We start from the raw sequence: 23533 nt of genomic DNA on the forward strand, positions 1-23533 counted from the left end.
ACTGTTTAAAAATTGTATGGATTTATAACGATTTTATATAATTTTAAACAACATATATTTTGTGATTAGTTTTCGCGTCACCACCGCGCGTGGTAATGTAAACATGCGGAACTCGGTAGAAAATTATCTTTACTACTGGCAGCCTTATTAAAGTTTTTTTAGAACAGCAACACTGTGTTGTTGTCAGGTTTACAAATGGCTGAAGGGAGAAGTTTTGTCGAAAATTGTTTATTTGTGTTCATTTGAAAAAACGGTCAACCTTAACGCGTCACCGCCGTGTTAGAGTTTTGAAAGTAAGTTGCAGTTTCACGTTATTGTTTGTAACATAAGATATACCTCATACATTGCAGATTAAGCTAATTATTTAACATTTGCAAAATCAAAGGAAATGTTTATGTAATATCGAACATGTTCCAAATTATCACGACCGTGGCCTCAAAAATCTGTCACCGCCACGGACTTTTGAGTCCACGTTCGTGACATATAGACACGTGGTCGTGTCATTCTTAATTCGTTTGATTAATTTAGAGGCACATGCAACTCTTCAGAAATGCATTTTTATTAGCTACAGATCATTTGCTATTATTGCCCGACTGCCAAAGCAAAAAAATGTTTTTCGCTTGTATGTATGTATGATGTGTATCGAATTCTTTGTCACGCTCTACAGCCTTTATAGTTTGACGGATTTCAACGTCTGAGCTGTCATTAGGTTTGTCGTAGTCATAGGAGTGACTTAGGCTATGTTAAAATAACTATATAAATCAAAATAGCCGAGTTGGCCACCAAAATGCCGAAATGTCACGACTGAGGGACACTTTGTCACAACCGTGTTTATGTTCTCATTTTATTTACCTTTCCTGAGGGTATTAAGCTTGACCATATGAATCAAAAAATTGCTTTTTGTATGTACTTTTGATATATGTAATAATATGTGAAAAATAAAAACATTTATGATAACAAATTTTTTTGGACACAATTTAAGAATCACCCGCCTACATAATTTACTTTCTACATCTCGCTCGCACTAATATGCGAGTACGAGCGAGATACCTAGAAAGTATGTTACGTTGTCGATAGCGTTTATTTCAGTGCCAAACTGGTGATAGCCACAATAGTGGCTGTTTTAAGCAATGTAGGTGTAAATTCCAATAGGCCGTTCAATATTTATCGCAGTGCCAATAGTTCAAAACAGCAATCTCACTATCCCGATGCCTAGAGTAAACATTAATCCTGTAACCGATATCTTGCTCTTAGCTAAGCCATTAAGCAGATACGACCAGCCGACCAAACCGTCAGGCACCACTTAAAATGATTAGATTGTGCCTGTCGGGTGCCTGACTACCGTATGTTATCGTGTGTATTGAAATTAATAGCGCGCAGTCATTTCGCGTTATAAGTTAAAGAATATAATGTTTTTTATTTTGTAGACTGTAATACCTCTCAAGTATAGTAGTCGCCCAAGTATGCATTGTAGCGCCAAATAAACGATTATTGAGATATTGTACTACTGCAAGTACTCATATTTATAGAATGTGGGATTGTATTCGCTATATTCAATTTCCAACTTTTAAGTACTAGTTCGTTGAGAACGGAACCTTTTATTTGTATAAAATCTATATTCCTAATGCAGTAACGTAGCTAAATGCAGCCGTCGGGCGCGGCTAGTATTTGGAAACTTTTTCTAAAGCACCAATAGGAGCGTTCCACATACCCTGTATCGCGGCCAATTAGAGGCACCTAAATCTAAACCACCATTTTGTACTGTTCAAATCACTCTTTCATCAGCCTCCATACAATAACCACACCACTTCTGCATTTAACCGTTTAGTCAAGAATCCTTGTAATTGTAAACCAGTACTTTGGAAAATTATAGTTTACTTCAAATCGAAGCTTTTTATTTGAGTCGTCGAAATCCTGCGCTGTACGGCGGCTACAAGTTTATGTCATTTTTCGAAGAATAAGTATTATTAGTAGGTACTCAATTTATTCTCTATTTATGGTACGAAAAATAAAACATTCATCGTAATCATTAATTTTATTATCTTTAATTGCAGCCGCCGCGTCAAAAAATTCACCTTTACGATACGTGCTATACTAGGCCTTTTTAAATATTTACCATACATAGTATTATAGAGCAAAACTAAGAGCTTTAAGTAAATTAATTACGTTAATTATGGGTAGCAATGTGTCTAAAAACGTTATTAGGTGAAGTATAATTAAAGCAGATACACTGACGAATTCCAACGCCTTTTCTGTACACTTTTATAAAAAATCCTTTAAAAATTGCTGAGACTGGCCTATGTAAGTTGTATTGCCCAACTTTTTTTTATTTAATGTAAAGAACACATGTGTGTAAATGTAAGTATATTTTTTTGTTAAAAAATGTTGGTCATATTTCTGTAGTATAATTATTCATGAACAAACAAGAGAAGTATGTTTGTGTGTACCTATAAATTATAACTGACTGCCATTTCAGTCGCCATTCAGTAAAAATATAAATGTCATATTAACAATCCATGCAACATCCAGACAAAATATCACACGCCCGTCACAGTAAAACTTGATAGACGTGTAAATTATTGACAAAGCTTAATTTGCGATTCAGTATTATCAGAGCTCAGAAAAACCACATGTTTGTCTCATGCCTGCCTGTATGCATGATTAATACAGATTTAAGTATGATAAAGTCATTTAGGTTAACATTATTTGTGTAAAAGTAGCATTTAAATGGCATTTTTACTGTCAGTAACTGGGACACTGACTTACGAGTAAATGCGCGATATAGTGAAAAAAGTGAAGGGTTGGGCACCTGTCTTAACACATACATATATAATTCCTGGCAGTCTGAATTAATAAAGTGCAATTAGTAAATTTAACACCACATTTATGCGAATACCTACATATCAACGTCATTATACTAATTTAATTAAACGGTCGTAAATATGAAAGGTGAACAAATGGTATGCGAAACGATATTAAAACATCTCGGGAACGAGTACTTAAGTGGGTTTGCTTGGAACTTCTTTGAAAATCATTGAACTTATTGAATTACAAAGTAATTCTCGAAGTGTTTTAAATGCTTGATACCCCTTGATATATTTTTTATGTAGGTATTGACTTCCTTGGTATTTTTCAACGTAATTACACTAATTTGATTTCAATTTTATGCAATGTAAAAAAATATATACAGTATGTATGAGTTATGATATAAGACTGGGTGGGACACCACAGCAGGCAATATCTCCAATGGCCGTCAATGTTGATGAAACCAAATGGGAACACATAAAAAGTTTTATTTTCGCTATGATAGTGATTTCTTTATTTTATGTTTGCAGGGAACTTTGCCTTACCTACCTGGTTACTAAAATATTCGTATTGTAATACTCGTATCCCTTTTCCCTACAATGTTTAGAAAATACATTAATTAAAACATCTACAATCTTTGGTAATTAGAAATTTCATACTTTTTAAACTACTTACTTAGGAGTGTCTTTTCAAAAGGGCTTATATTTGTATAGTACTTATTCATAGAGAAATAAGCCCTTTTGAAAAAACTTTGCTCAGCTGTTTGTAAGCTTTTAAAGGGCTTATTATTATTAAACTGTAAAAATAACTTCTAAATGCGACTTTACGGGGGTACAAACAAAGCTTACTTTTAAAGAAAAGCTATTTTTGAAACAAAAATAATTATGAGTGGTCTGCCAACCGTCGCCAGTATGTCTAGCCTAGACGGCGCTTCCTAGAAATACTACTAAAAACCTAGACACTAACGATCCAAGGTATACGAAGCGTGAATACTTAACTAATTAGCTAGACTAACTGTCTAGAAAACGTTTATTTTTTGTTAACATTTTTAAGGTACTTATTTAAAGGTGAATCTTATACCTACAAAATGTCGACGGTTTTAGTCGGAATGAAAAAATATACATACAATTATAATTCACTATCAGTCACTATTGGCTAGTACACCTACTTAATTAACTCTTTATGATAATTTTCTGTCATTAGACTTCATCGACCATTTTCTGACATCTTGCCACAATTGTGTTACCTAGTTATTGCTTAATTTAAATAGGTACGTACCACAGTGTAGATTTAGATCTACATTTTCGTTTTAGTTGGGTAACTAAAACGAAAATCTAGATCTAAATCTACAACGCTGATAAACCCGTAATTATCTAAACATCTAAGCTTTTCAACTCCATGACATAATTACGTCGTGTCATTTAAGATATAGACATAATTCAATAAATAGATAATTTTATCTAACGACAGCTGTCAGCCCAACCAGGCTTTTGAGCTATTATCCTATCAATTCTAGGTTCTATAGAAATAGGTCCTTTGGCAAATAGGTACGCAATGTTGTTGTATATGTAGTTTTTGTATGGGAGTTAATCTAGTAGTTTAGTGCTATCGATTAATATAGTATTTAATATTCACTGATAGCATTAAATATGTATTAAGAGAAGACTTTACGTGAGTACTTACTCAAAAGCGAAACCGACACAATGTAAAAATCGTGACGAAATGTGAAAATAACTCTCAATAGCTCTACGTGTCAGCTTCGTCTTCGCGCACGCCTGGCAAACGCCCGGTATGCGATTGTCTCGTAAAAGACGTATACCATTATTTATTTCATCGCGTTGTTGCATGTAACAAAAACAGAAAACTATAAAATAAAGCCGACAACCTGACACATGACGCCTCCATATCAAAAAAAAAAGTACAATCGTCGCATGAAAAAGAATCTAATAACACGCTAATAATGACAAGCACGTGTATCACTTACTATGTATGTATGTATTGATAACGCATCTCGCAAACATTTACTATTAATAGTCAATTCAATACGCGCCTGTACGGTGGGCAACACAATTAACTTTGTTAAATGAGGTCCGTTAATTAGAGACGTGTCGCGTAGGCGTGCCCCCGGCTGTAGCGTCAGCAATATGTACAGAATCCATAGATATTTCATAGAATCAGAGTACCTATATTTAGATCCATAATCATATACAGCGTGACCTTAGCCATTGGACAAACCCTGAAACCCCACGTAGGGTTACTTCTAAGAAATGCTCTAATGGTAATATTTTTTTAATTAGAACAAAAGGTAAAAAAAAAATCAAACAAAAGTTATTTCCAATAATCTACAACAAAAAGAAACATACAGTAGGTATTAATCATTTGACAATTTGTGTGAAAATGTGCAGCAATGACAATGATGACATTTGTTTAAAGTCAGAATCTTATTAATGTCATAAATAAAAAAGATAATCAAAACGGTCGAAGAAGGTTTCATACTATTTATTACCTCAGGAGCTACTAACACATACAGGTTGCCCCAAAGTAAAAAAATCGTAATTTGTTAATTTCTTCGTAACGTAACGATTGTTATGATACTTTGTATACTGGTTCTAAATACCCTAATGCATGTACATTTCGGCTTTGTCCAATGGCTACGGACATCCTGTAGAAGATTTGTTACTGGTGATTCTCTCTTTTAGCCCTCATTCCTTAGAGGATATAACCAAACGGAGACGCCATGTCAGCCAGTGTGTGTAATTTTCAGACGCAGTGTGTGTAATTTTCTGTACAAAATAGTCTGCCGATGAAGGGCAAGTCAAATGTATGTAACGTAAAAATAGCTATGTCAGATAGATGTCAGTCCATAGTATGACCAGAGGCCGCCTATTTTTGACAACCGGGAACGCCTGCTAAGGGCTACTCCGTTTGGTTATACCATATCCTCTAAGCCTCATTCAGTCAAAGATGCAAGAAATATTATCATTTTGTTGAATATGTGCCTACCTAATTATAGTCACAATAAGCAACTTGTCGGCTTGTAAGACCTTCTCATAACGGATGTAATTAGCAATAAAAAGATATATTTTGTTTGTTTATACTTTTAATTTATTAAATGTTCACCTTAATTCTATAAAGTTAAGGTCAGATTTTGCTCGGCTTTGATATGTTTCGGAATAATTTTATTAACAAGACAATATAAAGTAGGCGCGTTTATAGTTTCAATTATCTTTCATTTCCTACCCTGGTTTAAGAGTAAATACCTAATTTAGCTTCATTATAATACCTTCAGAAGGTACCTACTTATTACTTATGTTGATGTTGAAGGAATATTTTATATTCCTCCCATTTATATTCCTCCCTTTTATACCTACTCCAGTCGTTCTTTCGTTCTTCGATCGTCGTACCTATAAGTATTCTGCTTTTGGTTTTGCTAACGCTACTGACGGGGAATTAAGCAAAACAGCGCGACGTCGGCGCGCGTGCCTTCGCTTATGAAAGCCTACTGACGTTAAGACTTGCACATACGGTACTGTTTGAATTAATTATACAAAAAATAAGTGTGTAGATTTTTTGAGTTGTGTACTTTTTCCGTTGTTTTACAGAGTAATGCTTCGTAAACTGCTCTCGCGCTATCCCAGCATTTTGCCACGGCTCATTGAAGCCAGGGGTCCGCTTGTCATCTAATTCCAAGAATTGACGTAGGCTAGTTTCCGAATCAGAATCATCGCATTTATTCGTGATAAACTAAAACATACACAAGTATAAAACAACAAAAAAAAAATTCAACAATAAATAAATAGTTTATCACCATCGTTTCGTTAGTTAGTTAGTTAAACGTCCATAACGGACAGGCAGACTAACGGACGGACATTGCGAGTATATGATGGTTTTGTTGATTTCATGTCGAGTCGATTATGAACGCGCTTAGTGTATTGAAGCCGAGCGAGTTACGGCAAAATAGTGTTAAATTCAAAACTTTGCCTGCACGTGAACAATTTAAACTTTTTTTTTTGTTTTATAACATTAACAAACGCCAATAATGAATAATAGAATTGAAGACGAATGTACACCGAGCTCAAGCCTTCAGGAAATAAGGCTGTGGTCTAATTCAATCGTGGGGCTCCGTGCGCCGGCGCGATTTATTGAGGCGCGCGCGCTGCCGTCCAGTCACGATGCTGTAGGCTGGCGTCCGACTGACGAATACCTATGCCATTGAATATGTCTAATGGCTCCTCTACACGATGGGCCAACGCCGGCCAAGGGACGCATTTATGCGTTAGAGGGAGCAAGTGATATTGCTATCTCATTCTACCGCATGGCTGCGTCCCTTGGAGTGGCCGGCGTTGGCCCATCGTGTAGAAGAGCTATAAAGTATAGTCAATAGTAAAGTATAGTAAAGTACAGTAAAGTAGAGTTGTAGGTCTCCACCTACAAGAGTCTCATACCTATTAAAATAGCTAGTTAGAACAAGATGATAAACACTTGGAAAATAAATATCTACTTATGATTATAGAAAAATATTTTGAGTTAATTTATTTAGGTACAGGGAGCTGCAAAAGTGTATACCCACTCTATGAATGGTATCCATTCATAAAGTGTGTGTACATCATAAATATTATAAATATATGTACTAAGCTTATTGATATGACGCACTTTTCGAGACCCGACTTGCACATCACGTTTAAAAAAAATTTCATGGCTTTTCAATTGTGTGTTTACACCTTGATTCGTGGCATCGGCATCGGCAGTGGGCCAGAAAAACACTGCATGCGTTTGGGGGGGTTTGTTAGTTTAAGTAAATAAAAAGGTACTTTATAAAAAAGTCCTGACATTTTCGTGTTCCGTCCCCATTCCTGACAAAAGGCCCAATTTCCTGACATGTCAGGAAAATTCCTGTCATTTGGTAACCCTACATGCGTTGCACTACCGAAAACATGACAATCTTGCTATACCTACACACATGTAGTTGTGTCAGATGATTCTGATGTGATTAGACTGATTACGTGTGAATTTTTATTAGGTATATAAGTCTTCTGTTTATGCCAGTAGTAAGGTTTTTAGTTTGGCTTCTCGTTTAAAGATATATTTCATTGGCTACGTACAGCAAGCTGCAAAATTACATAGACACGTTATGAATGAAATTCATTCATAAAGTGGCCATGTACTTTTGCAGCTGGGTGTACCTTACGGAGAATATATTAATGCGATTGGATTCAGTACTACTACCTGGTGGCTCCGGTAAATTATTAGCCTGGCTTTTTAATAAGATTGGTTCTTTACAGGCCCGTGCTTCGCTTCAACAATAACAACAATGGAGACTGCAATACGTCTCGAATTTCAAAATGTGACATATATAATTCCTATCAAAGCGCTCAGCCCTGTTTGAAACGTTTAACAATAGCTTGTGACCATCTTGTGACAATTTTTATATATTATTATGATAGACCAACACCGATATCGGTGACCTTGTCGAAAGCCTTTCAGCTACCGAATTATTCGAAGTCGAACCGATATCTCATGAGGATGCGGGCATACAGGGTACAACAGTTAAATAAGCACCCCAAAGTTTGACAAACCGTAAATTCAGTAGGGCTAAGATGATCAGCTCTTTATCATTTGTCACCATGCCTGTCCCGTTCTAACAAATACGTAAGTGTGAAAGTGACGCATGGCATGACAGGTGATAAACATGCGACCATGATATCGCTTCAGGTAACTTTAGGGTCGGTTGCACCAAACCTTCTGTCACTGTTAAAGCTTTAGTTAAATAGGGAAGTTTATAAAAAAAAAATCTGTTTATTTCATAAAAAAAGCATGCATATTTACAATCGTAACTACTAATCTTAAATTAAAAAGATTTTTTGAGTTAAGGAGTCTAGGTTATAATTAATTATACACTATCATAGTTTACTGTTGTCAGTCCGCTGATTGTGGTTGGGTTGATTCAACTGACCCATAGTCCACAACGTACAAAACTATGGTCCAAATTCATGTTCGTGTAAAATATTTGAATCTAGGACCTTCAGTTTGGAAATCGCCTACCAGCTACTTCAGGATAAAATATCAGCAAAACTCGCAACAATAGCTTAGCACCGTTAGCATTGATAAATAATGCATCAGATACATAGTATAACTCCCGTTTTAATGACGAGCCCCTTTGTTAACTATTTTAATACCAACTACCTATTGTTACTAATGGCGTGCGCTTGCTTTGAATTTCTAAAATAGTGATTTTATCGTAGAACAGGCTGGTTGATATATCGGCGCGTCTCGGAATGGAGATGTATCGTTATTGTAAAATGTGGAATGGCCGCATTGAATGATAAAACAATATATTTTCATTATTTTCCAATTAAGACTCGGTAACAACTGGATATACTTTTATTCGAATAATAGGCATTAGACCAAATTTATCGACGATTAATACCAGCTACCGATGCCGAAGTAAAATATAGCCGACAAAAACTCTGCAAACATACTCAATATTTACTATCACGAAACCTATTTCGAAAGGGAAACTTTCGCAAGATTACATCTTCCATGCACACCACTGTAAACCGAATTGTATTCCACAATTTTAAAGTTCAAATTCCTATTACATTTACTTTGATACGAGCCTATGAAAGATATCCCTCGATTTACAACAATGCTTTTATCCCTCTCCATTCCTCATTCTATTTATTTGGCCCCGCGGCTGTATTACATTACAATCGAATATAATCGATTCCTACCTCGATTTCCCATCAACACTCCGTATAATAACCAACTCGTTGAATTGTTGCCGACAATTTCTATTATTCGATACATGGAGCCTGAGGGCGAGTGACAGTCTATACGTTATCGGGGTGCCGGTATAACGGATGGTTGCATGTGATACTGGCCTTATATTGCTGCATATATTAACAGGACGTTTTTGCTCACTGCCTGCCCAAGAGATTTATGGTAACTATAAATCACAACTAAATAGGGTTGAAGAATAAAAAATATGCACATATTGCATATCAATTTGCAGTAGATCTAAAATATCCAGTAAATCGAGCAAGCTCGGGATAGGACTAACAATGATATTTATAAACAATGTACCTGAGATTTGCTTGGCATTTTACAAAGCAGTATTAAAGGCAAAGAAGTATATCTTTATAAAAATTGCATGTAGGAATTGAAGGACTTTTATTGCAAGTAAATGAAATATTCCGTAATACTGAGGTATACGTACTTACCCAGTATTTTGAAAAAACTCAAACATATACTTACATTGTAAATCTCACATAAATTGAAAAACAAGCATAGCTACGATTTGTGGGTAGGATATCTAGGTTTGATATAAATTGCTGCTGTGGCCAAGACTACAAGTACTAATAATGCCCCTGCGGGCTTATGATGGTCTCTTTTATCGAGACTGGACTGGAACTATCAAAGGCTTAGAGAGATGTACCTACATTCAAGAAAGTTTTACAGATGCAAAGGTTCATTAGAGAGAGAATTTGTACCAGATTTTTGTGTACATGTCATTAAAAATGCGACAAATAAAAAAAAAACCGGGCAAGTGCGAGTCGGACTCGCGCACGAAGGGTTCCGTACCATAATGCAAAAAAAAAAAAACGAAAAAAAAGCAAAAAAAAAACGGTCACCCATCCAAGTACTGACCACTCCCGACGTTGCTTAACTTTGGTCAAAAATCACGTTTGTTGTATGGGAGCCCCATTTAAATCTTTATTTTATTCTGTTTTTAGTATTTGTTGTTATAGCGGCAACAGAAATACATCATCTGTGAAAATTTCAACTGTCTAGCTATCACGGTTCGTGAGATACAGCCTGGTGACAGACGGACGGACGGACGGACGGACGGACGGACAGCGAAGTCTTAGTAATAGGGTCCCGTTTTACCCTTTGGGTACGGAACCCTAAAAATAAGGGACCGTACACTAGCACGCCTCGTGTGGCCTAAATCTAAAACTTGTCATTGATACTTCACGCCAATAAGCAGCTGTCGTCGCCTACACTAATCTACAGTTTCCTTACTCTTTTAAGCGTAAGAGGGACTGCCTTCTTCTTCTATCAGAAACTTACACTGTTACTTCGCACTAATAAAAAGGGGACTCCTGTGCTGCCTCTACAGTTCATGCACGCTTTCCTAAAGAAGTTAGGCATAACTCATTTAAAGCAAACCCTATAAGTCCTCCAGTTATAACCAAAGTTATGCGGTGCCTACCCAGGATGAGATAGATATAATGTATGTGGCTTCGTCACATAGGTACATCTATCTCATCGAAACATAGCAGCATAATAATTAGCTACCAACGTTTGTTAGATCTTAGTGACGTGGTCACTGTCCCGACAAAGGGTTTATTCCGTAATACCCGTTGCGCCTGCAGCGCGCATTTGTCACCTCCTCCTCCTGCGCATACAGGCAATATGTTTATCGTATGACGCTAATGAACTAACCTTTATTGACGTCTATCAAAATAAAATACTACCTACGAGCAAAAAGAATAGATAGTATAGAGGGGTCCTGTCATTGTAAATTTTGTAGTCACTGTAAATTTACTGCCATCTATCGACACACGACTAAAACTCAAAATGAAAACGTATAAAGTTATCAAAAAATGTATATATATGGATAAATTATTTTATTATTTTTATATCATTTTGATCCATGTTCATTCACTGATATCTATGTGTTAAAATTGTTAAATATGAAACGGTGTCGTCACGCCATCTAGCCGAGGATAGGCTAAAGGTGTGTGCGGCATCTATTCGAGAATGACTTTTACTTGAATTCCGAGGCACGTTTTTTCCTTAGACTTTATTCGTCTTATACGAAGTTACATATGTCTTTGCTACGAGTATATAGTAGCATCGTTTGTGATTGGAATTTTTCTAACGTTCAATTGGGCATTCAAAAACATTCACGAAATTCATATTTAATTACACAAATGGGTCCACCGCGATATAATTTCATTGTTTTTACCTTAAATTCCGACGTTTCAGCTGAGTTGCACCAGCTGTGGTCACGGAAACGCGAGAGTTTAAAGTGTTATATTCACGAAATTCTCATTATTAATATCTATTTATTATAAAGTCTTATTATAAATATCTACTAATCATAAATTATATAAACCATACTTTTTAGAATTTAAATTGTATTCATATGGTTTGGCCGGTGTGTATCAAAATCAACAGTGCAACAATTGCTGAAATAGCAATTGCCATGCACGAGTGACAAGCAAACAGTGCATAATCTAAGACAGTTACGAGTAGAAGATTACCTTCCAAATGAAATGCTTGGCTTCTGTGAGTGTGTGTTTACAATCTTTGCCTCGAGGAAGTACTTTTTATACGGCGGATTGTTCGATGTACTTGACATTCGCCTTTCGTCCTATTACCGACTTTATGCAATACAAATTAGATTTAAGGATGACTCACGCTAGACCCGACCGTGCCCGGGCCGAGGCGCCGACATGTCATTTTGTATGACGGCTGATAAGTGTTTTTCCATAGAAAACGAAGCTCCGGAAGTTCCGGCCCGGCCCGGCCCGGTCTATCATGAGTCATCCTGTAATACCCACGTAAAACATCACTTACCCAGGGACTAACTCTAAGATCACGGGTCACTTCTGGGTGAGATTGGCTCAGGACCGGGATAAGTGGCCTAAGTACCCGAAGAGAGGCCTATGCTCAGTAGTGGGCGAAGGCTGATATGATGATGACGATAACTCCATGGGCATCTAGGGCCATGGGCTGGGGCGGCAGGTTACCAAGGGCGCCGCAGATCGGCCGCAAATCTAAGTACCCATTAGTGTGTCAGATAATTTTATCGCTGTCGTCAAGGTTGTCGTTTGTAATATAGTTGCAGCTCACTACACCTTTTTCACATCCGACTGTAGATCCAATCAAAACAAACGCAACCATTTCTCCGACCGCAATTTTTCTGCGCCCGCAGCATCTATTCACATGCTTATTATCCCCGCATTATCACGGCTCGGGGCGCTCCACCAGTCGATAGCCATTGACACGTGGTAACCACAGGCTTGCCCTCATTACTGCTGGTTACAGGACGTGGACCCAATACGGTAGTGATGTACCGCGAAATAACAGAAATCGGTAGATTATTGTAGCTTCCTTTATTATTGATGCCGGATTACAGGTTGTTGGATGCATCCAAAAAATAAGTACATTCCCGTTGCCAGGGAGGTCTTGGGATTAAACTGAGCAACTTTTACTATCGGACCAACCCCGATATTGCGAAAAAAATTTTGCCCTCCCATAGAAAATGGACCAGCCAAAATGTATGAAACAGACAAATTATTTTTCGCGTTTCGGGGTTGGTCCGATAGTAAAAGTTGCTTCATATGCTTATTACCTTGCTTGCTTTATTACCAAAGGCATAAGGTCCACCGATGGACAGTTAACAGTGTGGGCGATGGTACATCACATTTTAAGGAGACTATTTGATTGGACATTATAAAAACCGGGCAAGTGCGAGTCGGACCGCGCACGAAGGGCGGAACCCTTCGTGCAAAAAACGGCAAAAAAAACATGGTCACCCATCCAAGTACTGACCCCGCCCGACGTTGCTTAACTTCGGTCAAAAATCAAGTTTGTTGTATGGGAGCCCCACTTAAATCTTTATTTCATTCCGTTTTTAGTATTTGTTGTTATAGCGGCAACAGAAATACATCATCTGTGAAAATTTCAACTATCACGGTTCGTGAGATACAGCCTGGTGACAGACGGACGGACGGACGGACGGACAGCGGAGTCTTAGTAATAGGGTCCCGTTTTACCCTTTGGATACGGAACCCTAAAAACCTATATGTACAATTCCTATGTCCACCATGCCATAACGTTCCATACACATGCCACAGCTATGTGTAGGTTTTTGACATGAAAAAGGTTTTTGACTATAGAGAATTTCACAAATACTACTTTTGAATTTCTTTGCAGGTAGGTTATCTTACTATATGAAGGTTTTCTTACTATATTTTCCTTCATCGAAGAACAACATATCAAATTACATTTTTCTTACACTTGTAGTTTCGAGTGTAAGAAAAATGCCTATATTAGGTATTACAAGCTGGGGTTCAAACCTCCACATTGCCTCCCGGTCACTAGTGTAACCCTGACCCTGCCTAACATGCCAGGGAACCTAGGTACTAGAACATAAAGTTTCGAGTACTGATTAGTACTCGAAAGTTGGGGTTCCAATTCGTTCGATTACAAGTGCGCATACTTCCTACGTTTATGAGAGTTAGCCACGCCCTAATGTCCCTTTGACGAGGCAAATAGCTTCCATGTGTAAATGAGGTGCTAAAACACATCGTGCGTATCCTGCTCGGAAACGCGGGCACAATTAACGTGACATTTGATTCAGCCATATTTCAATAATTTTACCGCTTTTACTATACTGACACCAAAGACACCCTTCCGCGTTGAATATAGTCCAGTCAACGAGTGGCGTTATTATTATTGCTTATGATTCATGGATATTGGGTAATATGAGTATGCGCCTATAGTTCGTTTTTTTTAGCATTAGAAATAAGGTAAGCGATCTTGCCATGTCTTTTCATTGAAAAACGCTTTTTAAAAATTCATAATTGTTACATTTTTGCCGTGACTTATTTTTAAAACGTGTTTTTCAATAAAGACACATCAAGATTGTTTACCTTATTTCTTATGCTAAAAAAACGAACTATAAATAGATCTCTATGATGACCACATCGTAAATTTTATAGCATTTTGGTGCAGCAGAGTGGTTAACGGATTTGGTATAGATAATTCCAACTGAAATGGTAAATTAAGGTTAATATTAACGTAATTAACGCTAATTAATCATTAGGGTTGAAATTGTTTATACCAATTCCGTTAACACCACTCCGCTGCACCGAAAATGCTATAAAATTAATCTTTTTCACCTATTATCCTATTTCCACGAAACTGTAAAGATTGAACCGACATCTGACCAATTTATTTCCGCCAGCTAATTGAAGCAGCAATTAAATGTATTCTATGCACAAAATAGGTTAATCTAGTTTAATGTACCTCCTGATTGACTGGAGCACATCAAACCCAACAAGGGGCGGTCCATGTCGGCTAATTTTACGGCACCGAGCCAATAAAAGTCCACTCAATAACCCAGTTACAGCTTCCTTCATCAGCAATTATAATCGACATTACATCGGCTACTTTAACGACGTCTCGTATTGTTCTAGATGCCTTAGGGCACCACGAGGGCCATTGCTCACCTGCCGAGCTCCGCGTAGATTAATGGCCGAGTGTGGCCGAGGATGCCCGAAGGCCCCCGAAGCTATCTGCGCCAGATTCGCGACTGCTAAATTAATTGCGCTCGGGTTGAAGTTATGGCCACATGGTGGACTGTAGCTATTTGTCTATGGTAGGAATAAAAAGAAATAAGACGAGCTTCTGAATGACCACTAGTTAATAAATTTATAAGCATTTATTCTATCTGCTTCTGAAATAGATACATAAAAAATATTTTGCTGGGAATCGGAAAGTATTTTTAATTTTGAGTCGCCTTTCTCAAAATCTTATTCATAGATGCATCTACACATATAACAAGGTATTAAAATAGACTGCTGTTAGGTACTGAATTAAGCCAGGATTATGCTGATGATGCCTGAAAATATCCCATTTTAGTTTGACAAAAAATAAATAAATCCATTTAGTATGTAGTTGTATTACCTACAAATACTCGTATTGGAGCATTCGTATAAGAGTTTCCTTTTCTATGACAAATGGTCAAAAATATGCACAGAAAAATAATCGCATGCTTTAAATGCCCAAAAAAAAAAGTCGCAACACAGGAAATAAAATGCGTTTGTACGGGACAGCCCGTGGAATGCTCCTATTGATCAGACGTCGTATGAGGCTGGAACAAAGTAAAGATTTCAACGCGCTCATGAAAATCAAATGACAATGGACTAGGGAATGCAAATCAGCTATAACCGTAACCAAAATAATCGGTTATAACCGATTATAACCGATGACAAAATTTCATAACCGATTATTGGAAACTCGAATTACCGGTTACGGTTATGTTCGGTTATTTATTTATGAAATTATATGTTTTTATCATCTAATAACTACAAAATCCTGCCTTTTTTGGCTGTGACGCCTGTGACTATAATTTTTGTCATTCGTGTACTTTGATAATGAAAAAATATACCAAATTTACTTCCCTTATTAATGAAATATTTTTATTGCATATTGTATCACGTCCGAGGTCATATTGAACTTTTACTGTATTTTGTGTGTTTTATTAAAAAACGAAGACTTATACTCACATTCCCTGATACTGTACCTTTATTTTCGTATTTTTTTACTTACTTCATTGTACATTTATAATTTTTTTATTATTTTTCGGGCATAACCGTAACCGAAACCGGTTATGAAGTTTGACCGGTTATTGCATTCCCAACAATGGACCCATTATTACTTAAGTTAATATTGTGTATCATGTTCGATATTATTAACGAAATGTATTTTTTTTTTCAGGTAATTAACGAGCGAGTCAGTACGTATTCTAAGTAGTAAGTATATTTTCCCTGGCAATGCAACCGTCAGCAATTCGGAGCGAATATCCACTCGCAAGAGGAATGATGATGAATCCGTTTTAAAAGGTTTGGGATTAGCATTCTAATGTATTCTTTTCAAAGACGTGATGCATACAAAATGTGTAAAAAGCGTCACAATGTTATATTTTTTTTAAGAAATATACTTCCGATGACAGGGTCGAGTGGAGAAAACAAGGGGAGGCCTTTGCCCAGCAATGGGACACCAAAGTAGGCTAAAAAAAAAAGAACTTCCGATCCCAATAACCAAGCTTTGGAGTTTTCATAGCACGCTAATACTAAGGTGAGCTATGGAGTCGATATTAACATAATCATCCTTTTTTTGCATCCATCACAGGGTCACCTACGGGTACGGGATTACACGAAGAAAGACCCGCTCGCCTCGGCCAGGGTCTTAGCGGCCCGGTACGTGCCAACCGTACTGGCCTGCTAAGTCCCAAGCCGAGGCTGGCTATTCTGCGGACAAGGAACTTTCACCAAACCTGTACATTAACTATCATAGGGACCATCATTCGACGCGAGAGGGAGCTTGACCTTATAAGAAATAAACCTATAAAAATAATGTTTATAATTATAATTTCAAGGTATTTCTTACGTAGGGAAATAGGTATCTGTCGGTGCCATTTTATTTTATTTAGTTTTCCATTCTTGGGCCGTAGCCAAACTGACAATAGTTTATCGACAAACGCCAATCAATAAGTAAGAATGTATCGAAATGACAGATGCGAGCGAAAAGTCACGTGATCGTTTCCATACATTGAGACAGGGCAGGTAGATGACTTTTGCAAGACAAAAGGTGACCTTCAGTTGTCAACTATAGCTGCATATTGTTCGCTGCAGCTGTCAATTTCCTTGATAAAATGTATGACGGATTGAACGTCATAATCGCGGTAGACCGCATTATTAGAGTTAGACCAAGAAAAGTCTGCAGAGATTTCGACAGCACACGCAGTGCAGGTGTTATTTTAAACGTCAAACTTCTATGAAATTATGACGTATAAATAACACTTGCACTGCGTGTGCTGTCAAAATCATTGCAGAATTTTCTTGGTCTAACTCTAATGATGCGGTGGCAAACGTCCCTCATTTTATCAAGGAAATTGACAGATACAGAGGTGGCAACAAGGACGCCGCAACAGTAAGGGCTGATTTAGAAGGCGCGCGAACTCGCATGCGATTTTAGTTATATTGCGGACTGGTTACGTCCAATTCAACCGACCTATCAAAACCAAGGACCGGAAAACCCCTCTTTACGCTTAATCCTATCAATTCGGTAACCCAATCGATTCGGTTACCTTATCATTCGGTAACCCTATCATACTGTTACCTGATTGTAATGGTAACCTTATTGAAACGGTAACCCTAACCTTTAACCGAGTTAATCTCAAAACCCCATCGCGATAGGGTTTTTGTTAAGGGTTTTTAACAGGTTTTCATTCAGTTATGGTAACCTTTATTATCGGTTGCTTACTGGTTTGCTACATTAATAGTACATTATTGTCGAGGCTCGGAAGTAGCTACTTGCAGGCTGAGGATTCGTATTAAACGGACGACCTTGGGAGTCCGTTTAATTGAATCCGAAGCCAGCAAGTAGCCTTCCAGCCGAGTCATATATAGTGCTTTTCTCAAAAATGGTGCAAGAAATATAAATATAATAGAAATATTTTACAGAATCAACGTTCTTACGTATATATTTTCACAGAAAAAAGTAGAAACAATTGAAAAAATTAGCTTTGCCGCCTTTTTATTTTTTTAATTAATAAATAGAAGTGTATTTTTCTGCCGAAAATACGCCAACCTATTTGAGACAGCTAAATAGTCGCGGTACCAACATTATAATTATAAGTACTAATCATCTCTTTGGCTGTTTAATGGGCCTGTGTCTTTATTTGATATGGCCATTTCAACTTTTAAAAAGTTTGGAACACGACAAATAATGGAATTTGTATGCAACATTGCAGTCCCAAAATCGAGACTGCAATGTTTTTAACTTTTTAATTTTTGACTGACCATAAACTACGCGCTTCGCGATCAATTTTTTAAACGTCAAAGTCGACTTTGCCGTCCATTTTTGAGAAAAGTAGTTTTAGTGATGTGCCATCAGAACTAAAAAAAAATACTAAAAAAATTGTTTATTTTATTTACTTTATTTATATTTTGTTGATTTTATTGACTTTATTTATTAAGTTTATTTAATTTAATTTATTTAATTTAATTTATTTATTTAATTTATTTAATTTATTTAATTTATTTAATTTATTTAATTTATTTAATTTATTTAATTTATTTAATTTATTTAATTTATTTAATTTATTTAATTTATTTAATTTATTTAATTTATTTAATTTATTTAATTTATTTAATTTATTTAATTTATTTAATTTATTTAATTTATTTAATTTATTTAATTTATTTAATTTATTTAATTTATTTAATTTATTTAATTTATTTAATTTATTTAATTTATTTAATTTATTTAATTTATTTAATTTATTTAATTTATTTAATTTATTTAATTTATTTAATTTATTTAATTTATTTAATTTATTTAATTTATTTAATTTATTTAATTTATTTAATTTATTTAATTTATTTAATTTATTTAATTTATTTAATTTATTTAATTTATTTAATTTATTTAATTTATTTAATTTATTTAATTTATTTAATTTATTTAATTTATTTAATTTATTTAATTTATTTAATTTATTTAATTTATTTAATTTATTTAATTTATTTAATTTATTTAATTTATTTAATTTATTTAATTTATTTAATTTATTTAATTTATTTAATTTATTTAATTTATTTAATTTATTTAATTTATTTAATTTATTTAATTTATTTAATTTATTTAATTTATTTAATTTATTTAATTTATTTAATTTATTTAATTTATTTAATTTATTTAATTTATTTAATTTATTTAATTTATTTAATTTATTTAATTTATTTAATTTATTTAATTTATTTAATTTATTTAATTTATTTAATTTATTTAATTTATTGAATTTATTGAATTTATTGAATTTATTGAATTTATTGAATTTATTGAATTTATTGAATTTATTGAATTTATTGAATTTATTGAATTTATTGAATTTATTGAATTTATTGAATTTATTGAATTTATTGAATTTATTGAATTTATTGAATTTATTGAATTTATTGAATTTATTGAATTTATTGAATTTATTGAATTTATTGAATTTATTGAATTTATTGAATTTATTGAATTTATTGAATTTATTGAATTTATTGAATTTATTGAATTTATTGAATTTATTGAATTTATTGAATTTATTGAATTTATTGAATTTATTGAATTTATTGAATTTATTGAATTTATTGAATTTATTGAATTAATTTCATTTATTTCATTTATTTCATTTATTTCATTTATTTCATTTATTTCATTTATTTCATTTATTTCATTTATTTCATTTATTTCATTTATTTCATTTATTTCATTTATTTCATTTATTTCATTTATTTCATTTATTTCATTTATTTCATTTATTTCATTTATTTCATTTATTTCATTTATTTCATTTATTTCATTTATTTCATTTATTTCATTTATTTCATTTATTTCATTTATTTCATTTATTTCATTTATTTCATTTATTTCATTTATTTCATTTATTTCATTTATTTCATTTATTTCATTTATTTCATTTATTTCATTTATTTCATTTATTTCATTTATTTCATTTATTTCATTTATTTCATTTATTTCATTTATTTCATTTATTTCATTTATTTCATTTATTTCATTTATTTCATTTATTTCATTTATTTCATTTATTTCATTTATTTCATTTATTTCATTTATTTCATTTATTTCATTTATTTCATTTATTTCATTTATTTCATTTATTTCATTTATTTAATTTATTTAATTTATTTAATTTATTTAATATATTTAATTTTATTAATTTATTTAATTTATTAAATTTATTAAATTTATTAAATTTATTTAATTTATTTAATTTATTTAATTTATTTAATTTATTTAATTTATTTAATTTATTTAATTTATTTAATTTATTTAAACATATGGTTATCGTATCTTGGTGATGTCTAAAATATGTCTAATAGATTTAATTACATTCAGTCTTAAGTAATAAAAAAAACAACATTAAAATTAACTATGGATTAAAGATTTAAAAACTAAACTAAAATTAAAATAAACCTACTTAAAAATTTAACTAATACTTATAATATTATATAAAAACTAAATTATACTAATAAAATATATAAAAATAAAAAGAAGTTACTTATAAAGAGAATACCCCTTCTAGAACCTCCGCCTGCGGCATTGAGCCCATAACGCTGGCTGCGTTACCTCTCTGTATTGCCAGCGATATGCGCTGGGAGAGGTAAGCGCCAGCCCTATGGTCTCCCGAAGCGTCGACCAGCCGTGTCGACAGGTCCCCCATGAAAGTTTTCATGTCCGCCGACCAAGGACCCATTGTTTCCACTGCAAGCGCCGCAAACTCATAATCTTGCAGTAAAGATGAGTATTTGCGGCGCTTGAGTAGTTGGGCCTGGTCGGCAGCAGCGCCAGCCTGTGCCCGGGTAGCCTGGATGTGGGACTGCGCAAAGGTGTCTACGCATGTAGCGTCCCACACCAAAGGCCTACCCAGTCTCCACGGCACCAGTGTGGCTCCGTCCGGTCGCTTACCATCGTCTCTCGCCATGCCTGAGGGTTCTAAAGTAGCAGGCACAGAAACGGTAGCAAGCGACCGCCGAACCAAATCATTGATGGTGCCGTGGCGATATAAACGGCCGGCGCTTTTGATGCAAGAGAGGCCATGTCGACCTAGCTGGTCCACGTCCTTGCCGCAAGCACAGGTGTGGGCGGAGCATATTTTTAATTTATTTAATTTATTAAATTTATTAAATTTATTAAATTTATTAAATTTATTAAATTTATTAAATTTATTAAATTTATTTAATTTATTTAATTTATTTAATTTATTTAATTTATTTAATTTATTTAATTTATTTAATTTATTTAATTTATTTAATTTATTTAATTTATTTAATTTATTTAATTTATTTAATTTATTTAATTTATTTAATTTATTTAATTTATTTAATTTATTTAATTTATTTAATTTATTTAATTTATTTAATTTATTTAATTTATTTAATTTATTTCAATTTCATTTATTTCATTTATTAAACTTATTTAATTTTTTTTTAATTATTTTAGTTATAATATAATAATATTTATAATAAGAACACACCACACAGGTAGGTATAAAGATAAACAAAGGAAAGGCAAAAAAACTTGTTTGTGCTGGAGGCTTCATAGACCGCCCATACCAACCTCGGTTATTCAATAATAAGTTGAATTTAAGTGTGCGTAAAGATTACAATCGTTTGAACTGGTCAAAAACCTCATAATGAGGTAACTGAATAGACTGGGTTTTTATTTCGGTTACCGGTAACAGAGGTTAACTCGATCTGATACGGTTACCGAATCAAAGTGTTACCTTATTAAGCGGTTACCGTTATGGTAGGGGTTTTTATAAACACCTCTAAAATAACCCTATGAAAAACCCTGGTTAAGGTAACCGGTTCCTGTCCCTGATCAAAACCCGCAATGTAATGAAACTCGCATGCGAGTTCTCGCATCGTCTAAATGAGCCCTAATACAGCTGTAGTTGACGTCATCTTAAGAATTTGCGCCAGTCGTGCAAGCATTTCTGTCGAATATTAGCAATACACATGTATGTAGGTGGCTTGGAGTATTTCTTCGATCGCACAATGCGCGGCCTGCTCAAAGCGCTCAATCAATACTAATGAAGATACTTGACATTGTATGGGACAATCCCCACTGTTCCGTCAACGTAGGAGGTCAACTCTGTTTGTACTCGAAATAATTATGTTACGGTTACTAATAAATAGAGGTTATAATGAAAATTATTTCATAAGCAGGTGTATCGAGAACCATTTCAATATCGTTGCAAATTTAATATGGCTAATTCCTACGCGTTGACATATATGGTATCATATTATACTAGAGATGCACCAGATATTCGGTTACTATCCGGTATCCGGCCTACCCGGCCATTATTTTAATATCCGGCTGGATACCGGATAGTGACCTACTATCTGGCCGGATACCGGATAGTAACATTGCTTGATTTCGGAGTAAACAAAATTGGATTTAAGATACAGTCACTGTCATAATCGTACTCGTTTATTATTATAAAAATTTAAACATTCCACTGACTTGCACGCGCACTCATTTCGAACCTAGAATGTTCACTAGGAAACAGATCAAATTAAAAATAAAAATGAATTAAATTTCAAAACCTGCACAATGCGCACCTTAAATACCGAAATGTAGGTATAGTTCCGACGGCCGAACATTCGGCGGCCGGATATCCGGTATCCGGCCAAACAACTATCCGTTGCATCTCTATATTATACGTTTCCTGATAAAACTTATATATCATAGCCAGCGTAGAAATGATCATTTCAATAATGTCGTGAAGTTATCGATTGATCACATCATGAAAAAGTCAAACCTAATTTATCCATTGATAAGGGTAAGTATCATGAAGTGATCAATTCTAAAATGGCATAACCAACATACATACACGTCATACACACGCATACGAAATGACCAAAATCTCAGATTAAGCCACGACGTAATTATGTATTGTAAAAGGATTACCTATACCAACCTATACTATTTTAGTGTAGGTCTTTCATTTATTTCAGGCGGTTGGTAAAGAATTTGTACGGTGATTTTCTAGTAGAAAGTGCTTATGTTGGAGCTTTATTCAGTCAAACCTTCAACCAGTGCGTAAAGTATTGATGCTAAATGAAACGTTACGAATTGACATAAGAACTTTTGTATATGGTGTTATGTAGGTGCCTACGTTAAGGGTCGCCGCATAGCTGGGGTTTCAAAGTGGCATGTGCCTCCTTAATGCAATGCCCTTGGAAATCCCAAACGTGCTGGCGACGCCGAGCTTCGCTGCAGGAATGGAAAACATCGCATTGTGCTTCTGAATGTATTATTTCCTGTATATTATGTTTCTTGTATTTCCTGGACATTGTATTTCCCAAAGCAGGCTTATGGAAGCTAGAAGAAATGCGGTCAGCCGATCGTC

This window comes from Cydia splendana, chromosome 6 (genome assembly GCF_910591565.1).
Source record: "Cydia splendana chromosome 6, ilCydSple1.2, whole genome shotgun sequence".
NCBI classification, from domain to species: Eukaryota; Metazoa; Arthropoda; class Insecta; order Lepidoptera; family Tortricidae; genus Cydia; species Cydia splendana.